Source organism: Arvicanthis niloticus, chromosome 3, assembly GCF_011762505.2.
Source record: "Arvicanthis niloticus isolate mArvNil1 chromosome 3, mArvNil1.pat.X, whole genome shotgun sequence".
Taxonomy (NCBI): Eukaryota; Metazoa; Chordata; class Mammalia; order Rodentia; family Muridae; genus Arvicanthis; species Arvicanthis niloticus.
In genome coordinates, this window is record NC_047660.1 from 51785669 (window position 1) to 51804456 (window position 18788).

Consider the following 18788-nt stretch of genomic DNA (forward strand, 5'->3'; position numbering starts at 1 on the left):
TGCTGCAAAATAAATAAAAACGTTAAACTGGAAGGAAAACAAGAAGGGCCCTGGCCCTGAGTCCGTACACACCAGCTCCCCTGCCTGGCTGCAACACCCTGAACTGCTTGTTCTGTTGGTTTTCCTGGTTCCTCTTAATTCTGAAGACCTGAGCAGAATTGTTTCAGTCTTACTACTTTCTCAGAGTCCCACCGCTGGCTGCAGAACAATTCTTATCTTCAGATACCTCGAGTCAAGTTCATACTTGAAATAAAGGTTTATTTCCCCAGGGAGTGCTGATGGTACTGTTGACACTCGGGGCAGTGGGACTTCCCGTTCTCGGACCTGGAGGTGCTGGCCTACCTTGGCTTCTGCTCAGAGAGTGGGGGCAATCAGAGCTGCCAACTGATTCTCTCCGTTTCCACTGATCTGGCCCAATCCTCTTGTGCCTAAAGACAGAGAACAGCAGTAGGAACACAGTTTTATTGCGCTGATACATCCTTTGGGGAGTTTCAAGTGCTGTAGAAATCTGGCAGGACTCTTCTGGAATCAACATTAATTCTACTTCAATATAATCCTGTGCTTGGATCAGCAGTCTTAGCTATCAGTTACATGAAAATTCAATGGGAAAAGAATTTTAACTCAGAGCCTGTGAACTTGATGAACTTCAAGTAGCTTGGGAACCACTTGTTGGTCAAACTGAGAAAGGCACCTGGGAATATTGGGGATGGGGGTGGGGGGGTCTGTGTCTATGAAGCTTGAATGTAGAAATGCTTCTGTATGGAGATCCAGACCTCCAGATGTAGGTTTAGACTGAATTGAATTTGTGTGTGTTTTGTTTTGTGGGGAACAGGCTCTTCTATATCCCAAGCTGGTCTTGAACTTGCTCTGTAGCTGAGGATGACTTTGAATTCCCGATCCTCCTGCCTTCACCTCCCAAGTTATGGGATTACCACTATGCTGTGCTGAGGACCAAATTCAAGGCTTTGTTTGCACTCTACCAAGGAAACTACATCCCAATCCCCCGAACTGGGTGCAGATCTCAGTGGCCCTGAGCAAGTAAATCTCAACTTCATCATTTGAAATGTTATTGATGTTTCTGTTTAAGGAATGTAAGCAAGGATCCTAGGATAAACTCTGGGCCTCAGAAAAGTCTCTTACCTTGTGTTTGGAGAAATGGCTTAGGGGTTAAGAGTGCATATTGCTCTTTCAGAGGACTTGAGTTTGAGTACTCCCAGTGTCCACATCAGGGGCTCAACAACCACTTGGAACTCTAGCTTCAGGGAGATACATCACCTTTGGTCTCCATGGGCACCACACTCACACACACAAACCCACACAATACATAGAATTAAGAAAAGAAGATTCTCGTACTATGTGTCTCCTTTCCTTTCTTTTCCTTCCCTTTCCTTTCCCTTTCCTTCCTTCCTTCCTTCCTTCCTTCCTTCCTTCCTTCCTTCCTTCCTTCCTTCCTTCCTTCCCCCCCCCCCCCCCTCTCTCCCCCTCTCTCTCTCTCTGTCTCCTTGTCAATTTAACACAAACTAAAGCTATCTGGGAAGAAGACCCCCAGTTGAGAAAATGTCTCTATCAGATTGCCTCTAGGCGAGTCTTTAGGACATTTTCCTGATTAATAATTGATATGAGGCAGGTCAGCCCAGGTGAACAGTATCACCCTCAGCAGGTGGCTGTAGGCTGTATAAGAAAACAGGCTGAGCAATTGATGAGGAGCAATCGATGAGGAGCAAGCCAGGCAGCAGTTCCTCGATGGCTCCTACTTCATTCAGTTCCTGCCTCCAAGTCCCTGCCTGGACTTTCTGCCCTGACTTCCCTCATGATGGACTCATGATTAGCTGAGAGCTTGTACGCTGATTTAAACCCTTTCTTCCCTAAGTTACTTTTTATCATGGTGTTTTCTCACAGTAATAGCAAGCTAATTAAGACACTGTGACATCATCTAAAATAACACTGAATGAAACAAAACTGATTTTTCCTCTCTTTTCCTTTTGCTTCTTTGCTTCTTTCCCCCCTGCCTCTCTGTTCTTTTTTCCTGTCTCTTACAACACACAATTTATCTTCCCCTACTACCTCAGTCCTTCACTGGCCCATATTTATTAAAGAACATTTAGTTCTTGGTGTTCTATGGAGATGACATCCCTGATGCTGAAGCCCATAAAGAGAATTTGATTTCCAAAAGGCTTCATAAAAGCAGTCAAACAAAAGCTTTTCCCCTTAGAATCACTTTAGTCTGTGTTCCTGAACATCTGGGCAGGCAGGACTGGGGTGGTACAGCCTTCACTTGGACCTCCTCAAAACAGCTTCTCAGGCTGGAGCTATGTCTGTGTTTATGCCTCATTAGGAACACAGACCATCATTTCAGGGCTTTCTTTCTGGGTCTGCCACTAACTGTGTGGGTGAATTATTTCCCAACTTTGAACTTCAGTTCTGAAAATGGAACAAGTCAGACGAGACTTGCTGTAATTGATGAAAGTCAACGAAAATACCACTCTGATTTAATGCTTAATCATATATACTCTTGGGTTGGTTTCCTGGATATCCATCTTGGCTTGACAGTGACTCTTCAAGCGTGCAGACAGCATCTCATTTCATAGAGATGAGCATTGCCAGGGCCTGCCTCTGTGTCCTTCTGCAAGTGACCACCCTCCAGACACTCTTAATTTTCTCCAAAATGAGTTGGCTGTAGTGCCCAACCCAGAGCATCAGCGAGGACTGTAGGATGGACTGGATCAGCATCTGATGGTGTTTGCCACTGTCATTCTCCAGGAGTCTCCCATCACAAAATATTCAACAAGGTTTTGTTCTGGCATATCTTTTTCTTATGCACAAACTTAAAGAATTTTGCTTTTCTTAATTTAAAAATCACTAAAGAGTAGCATGGGCATAGAATTGAAACTAATTTCATTTTCAATGCAATAACATTAAACACATGAAAAATATGCCTTTGGAACTAGTCAAGGCTTTGTGTGTTTTTACATAAATGATATTGATGCCTATAGTCTTGGAGTGTCTTGAGATTTATGTGATTGTAGAAATATCAAAATTAAACTGGAAATGAAAAATTAATGCTCTTGGTGGGATTAATTCTGTTAGGTTTTCTTTATGTATTACTTAAAATTGCATGGTTTTAAAAAATTGCTTTGGAGATATAGAAACAATGGGAGAGAAAAATGTGTAAACACTAGACTCTGGATTAAGGAGGGCTTTCCAGAGAAACAAGTAACAGGAACAGGAGTGCAAGACAAGTTTATTAGAATAAAGTGGTTCTTGGATCTATGGAGGGTGAGATGTCCCCATGTTTGTAGATAGAAAGGTGGCACCCAGAAGGGCCAGTGATGTCTGCTCCAGTCTGTGTCCAGAGGAAGAAGACTGGTGTCCCAGCTGGAGATGGGCAAATTCGAAGATCCTGTCTATGGGGACCTTGTTTTACTCTCAGGCTTTCAACTGATTAGATGAAGCCCACCCACACTCCAAAAGGACCATCCGATCTTCCTCTTTTTCCTAGTCAAATGTTCATCTCACCTCCAAACACCCCATCAGACATGCCCAGGATAACACATTCAATTCCTATTATACTTGGAAGTTGGGGGGCTTAGACCTTCCACAGTCGCTCAGCACAATGTCCTTGGACAAAATGCTTGGGAGACGGAGGAAGAAGACAGACGTCCAGTTTTGCCACCCGAAGATGGACCACAACTGGGGCACGTTTCCTAACAGTCACTTTCCTTTCAGATTCATCCCAGATCAATGCTGTGTTTGGTGAGAGCTTTCATGTTATCTGTTGTATCAGAGGCACGAAGACTCCCTTAATGCCTCCGATTTCCCACTTACAGAGCAATCATAAGAAAATCCACTCTGGCCAGAGGGCGGACTGTGACCAACTCTCCGAGTTCGAATCCCATGTTCCCGTGTAACACTAGGCGAGTCTCATGGGAAAAAAAAAAGAAAAGAAAAGAAAATCTACTCTGTGTACATGAGATATTACTATGACTAAAAGGGGGAAACATGGACCCCAGCTGTCTCCCCAGAAGCAAAGATTTCCTCCTTTGTAACTCTACAACTAAGCTAAGGGGGAGGGTTGAGGAAGGTGGGGATTAGTAATTTCCAGAAGTGCTTACTACTCTGATTACAATGCACTGTGCATACATATTAAATTATCGTAATGCACCCTATAAATATATACAAACGATGACTTAAAAAAAAAAAACAAAAAAAAAACAAAAAACAGCTGTTAGCAAAGCCATGCCCAACGCCTACTTTCCAGGACTGAAGGTGTTAATCACTCATCTCGCCTTTCCAGGGCAGGAGGTGTGAGTGACTAGGAAACCCCTAATAAATTAAAGGTGGCAGGCTCCTCTGAGGAGGGGAGGTGGCTTGTTCTACATTTTAAGCCTTTTAGCTGGTGTCCTTTATCACTGATTGATTTATTGGATATTTATGTAGTGGGCAAGGGATTTGAAATATACCATAAGCGCTTCCTGCGATGTCAGTACCCAACGTTAGTGGTCTGAACAAGGATGTAATTCATCTCTGCAGGTGCTTACTCCAGTATCAAGTACTTCAATAACATCATGCCTGTGGAATCCACGGCTCCCCAGGGGCCTATTTGTATCCTGATATGCCCGTGTCCTTCCTCTGTGTGTTTTCCTTTCTTAAGGAGCCCTCATTTCCTTCAATAGGATATGTTTTATTTCATCCCTTTTCCTGCATTCACTCATATTAATGTCACTGAATTCACTGGTAATAGCCAGGCCTGGAAATAACCCACGTAGTCATGTCAGTGTACCAGCCCGAAACACAATGCCTGGGATGCATTATTAAGCAAGAAGGAACTGGAAACTGGTGAGAGGCTCCTCTCCTTCCTCAGCTCCACCTACCCAGAGCCCTCCCCAGCACTAGCAGGGTGGGGAGCCAGGGTGGGGGAATATAGGGCTCTGGACACTACATATCCAGTGAGGAAGTCACTGGTTGGAAGACACGGCGCAGTCAGAACGGCCCTTTGCCTCTTTTTCATTCTTTTGTGTAGTTAAAGTATCAGATGTTACCAACAGGCTAGAGTTGAGGTGTTCTGCTGTCCAAGCTCCTAGGCCTCGTGGTATGATAGAATGTGGGCTTTGGGGAAAGTTTGCTCTCCTCTTCCTCTCTTCTTCCTCTTCCTCCTCATCGTCTTCCCTCCACTCTTTCTCTTTCTCGATTCTTCCACTCCTTCCTTCTCCTCCTCTTCTTCCCTCCCTCTCTTCTCTCCTTCCTCCTCCCCTCCCTCCTCCTCCTGCTCCTCCTCCTTCTGTCCCCATTTCCAGTTATTCGCCTGTTTGTTTCTGTAGGAGATGAGTCTGCACTAGCAAGGCAGTGTTGCTTAGTGGAAGGGAAGGCTGCTCTGGCCTCTGGACAGTTTGGTTTGCTTCATTTGCTTTCTCTCCCAACATTCCTCACCTGTGAGATGGAGCTAGCACTTAGCTTGCTATTCATGTCAGAAAAATACAGACAGCAACCATTCTTTGGAATAAATATTGGCATTTATATAAAGGAAACAGGATTATGTTCAAAGTTGCCTATTCAGAGAACAAATGGGGCTTTTTTGGACACTATTTTATAATGTAGGGTGTAGATAATTACATACCTCACTAGAGGTATTAATACTAATTAATATGCTAATAGATGCTTTAATTCAACTGGTATCAGCTCACTTGTTCCTCTATCTGCCAAAGTTATGTTTTATCTGTTAAAATAGATATTGGCCAGAGGGACCCTTGTCTCCTTGTTAGGTGATTGGGGGACATTTTAGGGAATGAAGGAGGCAGGAAAGGAAACTATAGGCATGAGTTACTCTTAGAGGAAGCAGGAGACAGAGATCAGACTCATTATCTTACCTCAGCCCGCTGCTGTGAAGAGCAACCTATTATATGTCAGCTACATTGATCCCTTCTGAAGGTTGTTAGTATTAAAGCTGCCTGAGCTGGGAGTGGTGGCACATACCTTTAACCCCAGGAGTACAACACAGAGCATGCTATCACACATAGGCCAGAATGTACACACTCATATTACATTATGATATAGCTGAGATTCCTGGGGCTTGCTGTGGGTAGGCAGCCCTCTCTGAGCCTGCTGGTGAGAAATAGTTTCTTCTTGCATGAATGGCTGTCACATTGGTTGGGAAAGAAGAAATACAGATTTGGTGAACAAGAGACCTTCCAAAGAATTAATCTTGGGATGCTGGAAACGTTAGGGGAGGCTTGATTTAAAAGATGGGGTTTGAAGGGATTTTAGAATAAAAATTCTTCAGTTATGGGAAGACTAGCTCAGTAGAATCTCGTTTTTACAAGTTTAAGACTTTTGTTGTCGTGGAAAAGATGGATTTCAAATAAGTTAGAGGCTTGCAAATGAAACTCTTCTGCAGTCACGTAAAATGCCTTCTTTGTAGGCAGAGTTAGCAACAGAGTCATTTCTCTTTTAGCAAATCTCTTTTCCTATACATGAATTAGATTGTCACCTCATCAAAACAAATAAGGGCCCTTGTTAAGGCCATTAGGAGGTGGTGAGGATCCAGCCTTACCTAATGCTAATGGAGGGGACACAGGATCACACCCCTCCTGGACTCTCCAAACTCAACATATGAAGCCCCTCTGGGTATTATCCTATGCTGAAGAACATGGCCTGTCAAGGTCACAAAGGAGATGGATTACCTGCCTCCTAAAGACAGAGAGAGATTTAAGGTTAAGGCCCTCATGACCTGTCCTGGGACTGTCACCTAGCAAAGGGTCAGAGCCAGGAGACACAGGCAGTACTGTGGCTGAGGACTTACATTTCCTGGGAAGGAGTGATGCTGGAACACCTCACCAGTGCTTTGGATTCTGTCTCAGCATCTGCTTCCTGGGACCACTCAAATGGAATCAATTGTATCTACAATGCCTGGCTGCCTTATTGACAGCGCCCGCCCTGCATCTGCCAGATACGGCTCTCCTTTTCATGGCTGCTCCTTGTCTCCACAGCCAGTTCCCATTTTCTTCACTAACACAAGTCCACAATTTGTTACACCAAAGTATGGTGGCTTTGCAGCGTCACACAGGAATGTTCCGTAGTAAGAGCACAGGAAAGCTGTGTGGAACCCAAGTTGTTCCCAGTCCACTACCAGCCACCAAGAGACTTTCCAGTTAAAAGTTAGATAACCATTCATTTGACTGACATCTCTTAGAACTCTATTTGCCAGGCTTAAGGAAAACACAGATGCCGTAAGTCAGTCCAGAGTCAGCGAAGCCAGTAGTCTCTCTCTACAATGTGGTGCTTACATAGGCGCTCGAGACTCATCGGTAAAATACGGTGTGCCAACAGTGAGTGTTGAAGTAGACTGGAATGAGTAGAAGCATTTAAGTGACCAGAGAATTGAGCAGAGGGAAAATTAGAGGCGATTGTCACCTGGTACTATAAAACTAGGATTAAGAGTGTGTTTGCTGAGGCTGCAGAGGTGGCGCATTGAATAAGAGCACATGTTTTTGCAGAGGACCCAGGTTTGACTCCCAGCACCCACATGGCGGCTCACAGCCATCTGCAACTCCAATTCCAGGGGATCCAGTGACCTCTACTGACTGCTTTGGTTACTCCATAAGTGTGGTATATATAGGTGAGCAAAGCATTCATACACAGAAAACTAAATAAATCTTTAAACATTTAAACGACAGAGTGTGAGTTCTAGGTTTGAATCCAAGCTACTGTTATGGGGTACTCACCAGACAAGGCCACTCAGACACAGTGTATAGCCAGTCTTTATTGCAGTCTACTGGACCACACCTAAGTGTTCAGGGACCTCGGAGTGTCCAGAACACAGGGTTGTTTGTTGTTGTTGTTGCTGTTAAGAGCAGAGACGTCATCCAGGTACCTCACTCAGCAGCTGCGAGGTGCACTTTTTACATAAGCAGTTTGAAGGAAGTAGTTTAACAGAAGCTAAGTGGTCATCTGGAGGAGGCTCTGCACAAGCAAGCAGTTAACAAAGGCTAAGCTAGTTAGCGAGGACATCCTGACCTTGGGTTCCTAGAATAGAGCTGGGTCATTTTTCCATCGGATTCTCCGTCAAGGAGATCCAACGGTACCTGAAGTGGCCTCGGCAAGAATAAAAGATGAAGGACCTTTACGCCGTCTTGCCCCGTCTCATCGTTATCGCTATGGTCTGGGCTTTGGTTTTTAGTTTTGAAACTGGATCTCATGACGTAGCTCGGCCTAGGTGAAATTAGCCATGTAGATCAGGGCTTGCCTACTTACAGAAATCTTTCCTCTCAAGTTCTGAGATTAAAAGCATTTACCACTCAGTATGCCTGAGTGTGTGTGTGTGTGTGTGTGTGTGTGTGTGTGTGTATTATCAGGCAGTTATACACATCTTTACTCTTTTCATTTCTCTAATGTTGCTCTCATCTTTATAACTTAGGAGGCATTAATTTTATAAAAAAAATTTTTTTGTTGTCCCCATTTTGTTGTATATTTCATCTTTACCAGTCCAGCAATTTTTTTTAATTGAGCACAAAACATTGTACTATGTCCCTTGGTGTTGTGTTCCAACAGACGACCTTGACCTTTGTTGTAGGAAACTGCTGTTATTTAAGAAAGGTTTGATCCTTAGGCTCCTGTTCTTGACCATATCTATCTGATGGGACCAAATCAGTATTTCCTACGGGATCTTCTCCTGTAGTGTAGCAAGACTTTCTAGTGCTCCACAGTGCTCCTGTACTGGAAAACTACTGTTGGAAGCTGGACCGCCCTTGCCTCTGTGTTTTTCGGGCATCGCCCCCAATTCTACAGTTCTGTCCCTGGCCTCTACCCTCTGTTCATGCACATAACATTGAATTGACTAAGCAGTGGGATTCTCTGTAGACCTCCAGAGCCCAGATTGTGAGCATCTAGGGGCCCTCAAACCCTGTCTGATTCTCTCCCTTACGGGTTCTCCTGGAGTGGCATGGAATTGAAGGAAGCCTCAAACAGGGGAAATCAATAGAGTTCTGGTCACGTCAGCTGTGAGTGTGCAGCTCCTCCAGGCTCCAGCCTGTGACTTCCTGAAAGCCACCCTCCCCATCAGCCTCATGTCCTGTCCGTGAGAGCCAGGAATTTTGTTTGTGAGGACTTCTTCAGGAAACCCTTTTGGAATTGGCTATATAGTGGGGACAACTTTGAAAACAAATGGGGTTCACTTTCTAGGGAATGGAGCTTGGCTTTCTTTGTTGGACTAAAGCCTCAAGTAAAAGAGGGAGCTCCCCTGGGAATAACCAGCTCCACGGGTGGTGGAAACCCAAAGAGAAAAACAATTCATCAACTTTAAGGCAGCTCATTTAAAAGTGTGAGTGTGGTTTATTTGACCCGCACCTGGGAGCAAATATTAATGAAGAAGTAAAGACGGCTTATGGCTTTTTCAGTTTCTTTCATTTCCCCCTAGATGACTTTGATAGAAACTAATTATCAATGCTCTTGATTTAATTTGGGGCAAAAATTGGATGAAGGTTTCTCTGAAGTCCCCTGTCAGTGTTCGTAACCCAAGAGGGCTCAAGCTAACCCCTGATCTTTTTCTCTACAACTGTTCTAGTCGGTGTGGTCCAAGGAGTCCACTTTAGAAAAATAAGAAAAATCGTTACTATTATCACTATTATTATTTTTTTAGAAGAAAAATTTCTTGTGGGAATACCAAACTAACAGAGGAAAATTTCCCAGTGTTAACGTTTTTTTTTCTAAAAAAAAAAAAAAAAAAAAAAAAAAAAAAAAAAAAAAAAAAAACCACCACTAAAAGCAGATAGTATAAAACTTTCAGTAATTTAAACTCAAATACATTTGATGCCCCGTCCTCCACATTCAACTTTGAAAAAACTAAAGCCAAAAAGACAAGCTCTGTCAGGAAGTCACCCTGTAACAAATTAGGATGTGTGTAACAAATTAGGATGTCTGTTACTTGCATCATGGACATCTGCTTCCACCTGCACGCCACTCTCACCACTGTACCCCACTGGACACTGCTCTATCTCCAAATTTTTTTTCCCTGGTAGTATAAGACTAGAGTGATGAGTGTGGGTTTGAGTGTGAATCCTAGCACCATCATGGCTGGCGTTGTCCTGTCCTCAGCAGAATGTGAAAAAGACTGTGCAAGGGCTATCCAACCATTTACAACTTGGTGGTGTCATCTACAAAGTTTATGCTCAAATACAATGCACTTGATTTTTAAAAAAAAAAAAAATTAAAAAAGGAAGAAAGAGAAAGGAAGGAAGGGAGAAGGAAGGGAGGAGGCAAGGGAGAAATTTCCTAATGTTTTAAGTTACTGTCTTGAGCTGTGTGATGTTTAATCATGTCAGTTTGGTGAGATTTAGCAAATCTAAATTTGTTTAGTGGGAACAAATCTCTGGATGTATCCATGAAGGAAATTTCTAGATTACTTTAATTGAGATGGAAAGTCCCTTTTTAAGGGACTGGGGTCTTAGACTGACTAAAAAGTAGAAAGCATCCATCTCCCTGGCCCTAAGGTGACTCAAGACCACACACAGTATAACTCTTCTCTCTCGAGAAGACACTGCTGTCACTTGTTTTTCAGGAAACTTGATAACAGCAAATCCATCATCCCCCACCCAAACTTTCTCTCATCTCTCATGTCTCTGCTTTTGCTTTCCTGACACACCCCTCTTTCCTAACCTACAGACCCACAGTAAATGGGCTCCCAGTCTCATCCCTTTTTTCTCTCAGTTTTCATGGCTTTGCTAAGACAAGTTTTATGTATGTCATCAGTGTGGTCCTTCCCCTGGCAGCTACCCTCAAAGGAATAGTTCTTATCTTCTGAGTTTGCACATGCCTGAAGGTGGGGCTGGGGACCTATACTTAATTATAGTGTGTGGTTTTTTGTTTGTTTGTTTACTTTCAGCTCTTTTTCATTTTGTTAACTTTCATAACAGGTCTCTATATGTTTAAAGGGTAGTCTTGTTCTCAAAATCCTCCTGCCTCAGACTCTGGGAGGTAGGGAAAGATTTGACTATAAAAGTAGGAGATATAAAGACAGAAGCAAGGATCTGGAGAAATCTAAGGAGGGGTCATAAGGCAAGGAAGGCGGCAGAAGCAAGGAAGGCTCTGGAAGTTCTAGAAGCAAGAAGGATCAAGAAATGGATTTCTCTCTTCTCACACAGACTCCAACATGTTATTCTTTCCTCTTTTTTTTTTTTTTTAAAAAAACTGTTGCATGTGTGCCTGTGCATCTGTGTGTGTGTGTGTGTGTGTGTGTGTGTGTGTGTGTGTGTGTGTAAGAGAGAGAGACAGAGACAGAGACAGAGACAGAGACAGAGAGAGACAGGGGGGAGTGTGTGTGAGAAATACCCCTATGTGGAGGTCAGAAGACAAGTCCCTTCTCTCATTCTACCATGAAGACTCTGGGGATCAAATGTAGGTCATCAGGCTTGATGGCAAATTCCTTCACCTACTGAGCCATCTCAGCTGCCCCACCCTTTCCTTTTGAAATTCTCTTTCCAGGTACCTATCTGGCTAACTCCATCACAATAGTCAACTCTTGCCTCCACACACAGCCTAGTTTTCCATCTATGTAAAGTCGTAGCCAGCTCTCTACTTCCCCACGCCCAGCACTCGTCATCTTCTTTCTGATGAGCTTCACGTGCTTGCTACACTATGTAACTTATTGTACTATCCCATAACATTGCATATTATCTACTTGCCCGGATCACAGGGACCTCTGTGCGCTTTGGTCATCATGGATTTTTGTTAATCAAAAAGTAGTCAAAAATACTTCCTGGTACACAAGATGGATGAAGCTTTGCTTTGACAAACTATTATCCCATAGCTCCACCATCCTCATTCTTAACAGATAAACTCATGTCCAGTTCCCCAGGGAAAAGAGTGAAGTAGTCAGAAAGGGTGCCATTAATTTTCACTCCCCACTTCTTACTGTCTTGTCTTCCCACCCTTTACAGTAGCATAAGTGCACACCTTGTTCAAAGCTAAGCTCTCCACTGCAGTTCTGGTTTCCACCTCATCAAATACAAATGATTCACTACTTAATTATTTACCTTTCTTTGTCTTGACTGTTCTTCATTATGTTTTAAACATCTTCAAATCTGCAGTTCAAAGCAATATTCTCTTGACTGATGTCCCCTTAGAAACGACCGCATGGCTTGAGTCATTGTTATCATTATTTCCACCCAAGGCTCCCATCATGCTCCAATCTAAATTTCAGTCCCTACCATCTGGCTCCTATACACAATTGATCACTGAAACTATGTATGCTGATGTAGAGAGTGACCTCTGACCTCTGTAGATAATGGCAGAAGACATTCTTCGGAGACATTCTTTGCTTTACATGGATGCTTGGCTGCATCATCACCAGAGACTATGTACATGGATGCTTGGCTGCATCATCACCAGAGACTATGTCCACTCCCCGGGACCAGTCTCTTCCTTTGCTTTTTCAAAAAAAATACCTTTTTAATAATAATCTTGCTTCTCTAATTGTGCCTTCTCAGTAACGTGTGTGTGTGTGTGTGTGTGTGTGTGTGTGTGTGTGTGTGTGCATGCGAGCTTTAGAAGGGTCTCATAATCTAGGCTATCTTCAACCTCTCTCTGCCTATTCATGGATGACTGTGAACTTCTGATCTTCCTGCTGATTCCAGCTAGTTTTTGTCAGCTTGACACAAACCTAGACAGATCTGTGAAGAGGAAACGTTAATCAAGAATCTTTCCATAAATATGGGCTGTAGTCAAGTGTTTGGGGGTATTTTCTTGATTAATGATTGATGTACCAGGGTCGAGACAAAGACAAGTGGTGCCACCCCTGGGCAAGTGGTCCTGGGCTGCATCAGAAAGCAGAGCGAGCAGGCCATGGAGAACAAGCAGCACCCCTCCGTGGCCTCTGCATCAGCTCCTGCCTCCATGTTCCTGTCTGAGTTCCTGCCCCAACTTCTCTGGATGATGGACCACAAACTGTAGGCTGAAATAAACCCTTTCCTCACCAAGTTGCTTTTGGTCTTGGCATTTTGTCACAGCAATAGAAGCCCTAACTAAGACACACCCTTCATTCCAAGCGCTTGGATTACTGCATGCCCTACCACCCCTGGTTTTATGTGATGCTGGGGATAGAACTCAGGACTTCACTCTTACCAGGCAAGTATCCGCCACCGAGCCTCACTCTCAGCTTCTCTTCAGTTACCTTTCTCAGACTTTTATTTTTGTTAGTGCTACATCCAATTATAAATTTTTTTAATTTAATGTAAATTAGTGCTTTGTCTTCAGACACAGAAGAGAGAACTAGATCCCATTACAGATGGTTGTGGGCCACCGTGTGGTTGCTGAGAATTGAACTCAGGACCTCTGGAAGAACACTAGTACTCTTAACCACTGAGCCATCTCTCCAGTCCCTGCTCTATCCAAAATTTGCCCCTCCCTTTCTTTTGTTCATACCAAACATCCTTTGGAGCCCACAGGCTCAAGAACCACCTATGAGCTAATTACTCCTGCTCAGACGAGAACCTTAGTTATCAGCTCCTATTCTAGGTGCTGTGGTCAAAGTGTCACATGAGTTTGGACATGTCCTCACAGGGCTACCACTTGGGATTCGAGTGTAAGACTCAAGAACTAATTTAAAAGCAATGTAAGATCACTGAGAATCATAGATGTGCTATTAATGCTAACTCTGAGGAGTGGGATGCAAAGGAATTGAATGGGTGCAAGGCTGGAAAGCTGCTTGGTTTTGGTGATCAAACCCAGGGTTTCATGAATGCTAAGCGAGTGCTCTACCTCTAAGCTACACCCCAACAGAAAGCCTATTGTAGGCAAAAGGGTCACCGGAGGCTTCTGTGAGGAGATGGGCTCTAAGCTGAGCAGAGTCAGAACTACAGAAAGCTGGTGAGTGAGCTGGTATCCTTGAGTGGACACCAAAATCCCAGTAGTCTGTTGCTACATTAACAACAATTTTATAAAGAAAAATCAATGCCCCTAACATTAACATGTTAAATGAAAAGGATCAGTAAGTTCAAGTTCATTTAAAAAATGACTTTAAAACATACGCTCGGTCAAAAGATGTCAAGTATAAACAATTCATGTAAATAAGAATGAGTTGAGTGAAGAGATGGATTGTGGAGAGGCCATTGATATGTTTGCTTCTGTTAAGGTCTAGAGAGGAAAATGGATTCTGCTCTGATTATAAGTTAAAACAAAGACTTGAAGGTGATGGCCTGAGTTTTGAAATAATTTTCAATTTGTCAGCTACTTGAAAGTTCTAGAAAAATCTTAAGCCTGTGAAAGATAGTTAAAAATGTATATCAGAGAGCATTGTTTTCTTTTTGTGTCAGGATCCTGCACAGTGCTAGAACTGAGTTATGGGTATCAAAAGCCAGCCAGGTTGTCCTGGCCAGGAAGTGCTTTCCAGAAAGAGGAGGCAGGCTGCCAGGGTCCTTGGGGTCCTGTACCAATGATCAGGATGGAAATAAAGCTGAGGTGTGTAATGAGACAAAGCCCGGCAGAGCCAGAGCCTACTGTAGACCTGCAGAGCAGAGGGTGAAATAGAGGTGAATTTCCCCATCACGTTAGGCAGCCATAGCGAAGTTTTAAGGAGAAGGTGATGTAATTCAACTTAGAATTGTCGCCCCCCAAATCAGATTTGCTGTTGAGTGAACCTGGGTTGCATCAGGGTTTTAAGAGTAGGCACTGGGGAAGATGTGAGCAGGAGGGAGGAGGTGTTACATAGCTCCAGCCCTCTTGTGAATAGACATATTGTGAACACATAGGCAGGGCTTAGATTGTTTATCCTGGTAGCCGTGTCTTCAGATTCAAATCCTCCCTTGAGTGTGGTGAGATATCCTCAGGTGCAATTAGGTTCCCACTGTATCAGACCATGAGGTGCCAAGTCACTTTCTCTCTGGCCATCATGTGTCCTAACAGACATCCTGATGAGAAGGGAGCCTACAGTCATAGAGAGATGTCTTGTTTCTGCAGGATTCACAGTGGGGTCGGACCAAAAAAAAAAAAAAAGTGAGGTAATAGCCAAGGGGAGAAACATAACAATGACATCACAAGAGGGGCGGGACCACAAGAAGCTTTTCCTTCTTTCCTGCCTTCTTTCTTTTCTTCCTTCTTTTTCTTTCTAAAGGAATATAAAAATCCTTAACTCAGAGCTCAGTGGGCTACCATGCCCCATTCCTTACACACTCCAGTGTCTCTGGAACACACTAATGTGCTAAATTTTGCTGAATAAATGGTTCTAACAGTCTATGACTAGAGAATTCTCCTCTTTGAGAGGATGTGAACTGAGAGCACTCTGGACAGATAACAAGAGTAGAGCTGGGGGTCCTCCGAAGGTGGCTGCGGAAGTACAGTCTACAGGAAGGAGCACTCAGTGGTACATGCTCCGCACAGTCTAGTAGCCCTGTCCAGACAGTCTGGTGACTCACTCACTGGCCTGCTGAGCTAGCTCCATGAAGCTCCACAGGTTCTAAGACACCAAGTCAATCTGAATTATTGTCCACCCCTCACATCTGTCTTACTTTGCTCTTTATCTCAGAATGACTTATTGTCCTTTGAATGACTGACTTTAGAACTGACCTTTGACCCCTCTCTGGCTTCAAATCCAGTCAGTGATAGATCTCTTTTGGATTCTACTCCTAGTTCAGGCCTCCTCCTTCCTTCTTGTGCCCACCTCCATCTGTCTGTCATGTCACACTGTCCCGCTTCAGGGTTCTGCACGAGGTGTCCTGACCCATGGTTGTTTCTTTCCCATCTTTATTCTGAAATTTTGTCTTTAAGAAAAATGAAAATAAAAGTTATATCCCTTTTCTGCTTAACAGTCTTTAATGGTTTAGCTTTTCCCCAAGGGTAAAGGCTAGCCCTACTCTGTGTTTACAATCCCTTCCTGTCTCTCTGAACTTCTTTCTTGTTTTCCCCGAGTTCTGCATCCACTCACACAGATTATGCTTCACTTGCCAGGTTTCTGTTGACATTGTTTTTCCCTCCACAGCTTGTCCTGTCTTCTCTTTTCTGCTTATTTTATTTCTCTTCTACCATTTAGCCTTGGCATTGTCTGCCTGGAAGTGTTTTTTCCCCCCAGATCTGGGGTTTCCTGGCCTACCCCCTCCATTGATCAGGGAATATAAGACCTTAGCAATCATGACCATGGCATTTACTTACTGAAGACCATGTCTCTGAGGTTGGGTGAGGGCAGGAAGTTATCTCCACAACTTTCATAATGATTGATATTGTTAACTTGATTAGATTGAGAAACACCTAGATTATAAAGTCCACCTCTGAGAATGTCTGCGATAGTGTTTCCTGAGACAAGTAGATTGCAAGGGTTGTGACCTAATCAATGGATCAATCACTGTAGACAGAGTGTTAATATGATAGCTTTATTGAGAAGCAGTGAGAGGTGGGACCTAATTGGAGGAGAAAGTATGTCCTGGGGGGGGTGGGGCTATAGCTTGCTCTGGTCTTTTCTTTTGTTTTATTTTTAAAAATAATTTATTTATTTTTACTTTTTGTGCATTGGTGTTTTGCCCGCATGTGTGTCTGTGTAAGGGCATCAGATCTTGGACTTACAGACAGTTGTGAGCTACCATGTGGGTGCTGGGAAATGAACGGGGTTCTCTGGAAGAGCAGCCAGTGCTCTTAACCACTGAGCCGTCTTTCCAGCCTCATGTTCCCTTTTCGTTGCTTTCTAACTGCCATAGTATAAACTATGTCAGCCCCTCCTGACAACGATGGACCTCAAAAATGATACCTCAAAAGCAAAATCTTTCCTCCTTTGTTTTCTCAGACATTTTGGTCATAGCGACAGTACAAAAATCACACAGTTTCCAACTCCAATTCTGACACAGGAGAAAGATTTGCCTGGTCCACTACCTGCTGAGTGCAATATTTGATGCCAGTCTACTTCACTGGCTAGTAATTAACTACCCATTGACTAATGTTAGACAAGGTGCCCATTTCTCGTTCAGTGACAGGCTTTCTCTTGCTGAAGGACTATCTTCCATCACTTAGGGGCAATGGGTGGCCAAGTTCCCTTACAAAGAACTGGTGTGACATGTCCAGAAGAAGTGGCAGCTTTAGGACAGAGGATGGGGCTTTCCTGGCCCATCTTCTATCGTTTTGTAATGTTTATCCTTCCTCCAAGAGGGACCTTGTTAAACCAGGTTGCCTTTGCTCCAGTTAGAGCACATTCCTTGAGCTGTGCTCACTTCCCAACCCACCTCAGAGGGCATTCACCCTCCTCATCCGACAGGATAAATGTCTGTGCTTTGATTAGTCTCTGGACAATGAGACTAATATGAATTTTTTAAAAACTTGGACTAATTGTGCTAGAGTATAGCAATTGATACAGAGAAACATCCCTCTTTGTGTTTCTCTCTCCTTAAGACAGGACTGCATAGAAAGTGGAGATTTAAATGTTCTGGATCTCTCTGGTATATTCATCCATCATCCATCATAAGGGAGTGTGCACCTCTATGTTGGTGATTCTTCTAGACAACCGGAGGGATACTGTTTCTTTAAAATCTGTTTGATTATCTTAATTTATTTTTGAGACAGCACCTCATATAACCAAAGCTAGCTTCAGATTCTCTAGATAGCCAAGGAGGACTCTGAACTCCCGATTCTATGTCTTTACCTTGCTAGGATTACAAGTATGCACTAGCATAAAGCCAGGAGTTGGTCCAGGCTAGGCACCTGAGCTACTGAGTCATGTACCCTGCTCTCTGATGCGTTTTCTCTCTAAGCAGAAAAATTATAAAACAAGAAAGCATGTAAAACATCTTCCTAACATATTTTTAAAAATACTTGGATCTTTTCTGATTTTGGTGACTAAGAATCTGGGTGGTTATCTAATTTTTCAAAGAATGCTTTGATGTCTTTATTGTGGATGTCGTCATTGCTTTGGGCCCTTGGAGCCCATTGGGCTGTGAAGAGCTGATTGCTCCAGTGTTAAATGGCCTCAGCCCATTGGCTTTTATTAACTTTGTGTATTCTCCTAATCATTGTTCAACCTTTGTAGACTCTGGTCCTCCTTTAACACCTCCCCCTTGCCCTCTTCCTCTTTTTTCTCCTTCTCCTATCCCCTCCTCCCAAATATACTGTCCATAATCTGTTGTTGGCTGAGAATCCGGAAAACCAAGGCTCAGAGAGGTAGCTGTTGAATTCCAGTTACTTCCAGGGAAGGAAACTCTCTTTGTCCATGAGACAATGACTTCCATCTCAGGGCTCTCTTCCATGCTTCTGCCCACACTTTCTTCTCATGTTTCAGATCCTGTGGCCTGAACCATGGTACTTAAGTGCTGATACTTTGGAAAACTTAAAACTACAGTCAAAGTCTTTATGTGTAAGGATCCACTGTGACTGGGCTTCATCACCATCATAAATTATAGGTTCTCTCTAGAATGTGCTCTATGACTGGCATGTATATGTGTGTGTATGTATATATGTGTATGTGCTTATGTATATAATATTTATGTGTATGTATATTATATATATATGTATATGATATATATGTGTGTGCATGTGTGTGTTTAGGAAATAGTGATAATAATGATGAAAACTTTAAAAAGAATCTCTACAAGATATGGCAGACCTCTGCATCATGAACTCACAGCAGCCATGGTTGGCCTCACACCACATTGCTCAAGCCAATCAACATCCCAGTATGGTGCAGGGAGGGGTCTCGTGAGTCCCAGCCCTAGCTGAGTAGCTCTTGACAGTTGACAGCTTCTGGGACAAACACAGTCAATTTTCTTTAAAGAATGGGATCCTGAAAGGTCAGCCACACTCCAGTATACCAGTGAGTATACTAGTAACAC

The 18788-nt window shown here is 43.3% G+C and overlaps 1 long non-coding RNA gene across 1 annotated transcript in view; it reads right to left on the reverse strand.

The window, feature by feature from the left end:
• Window positions 1-307: 307 nt before the first annotated feature.
• The window catches only part of LOC143441581 (uncharacterized), a 28869-nt gene continuing 10388 nt past the window's right edge, over window positions 308-18788 (reverse strand). The window contains exon 3 of the long non-coding RNA XR_013109142.1: window positions 308-428. This is a non-coding gene — a long non-coding RNA (uncharacterized LOC143441581). The remainder of the gene's footprint in view (window positions 429-18788) is intronic.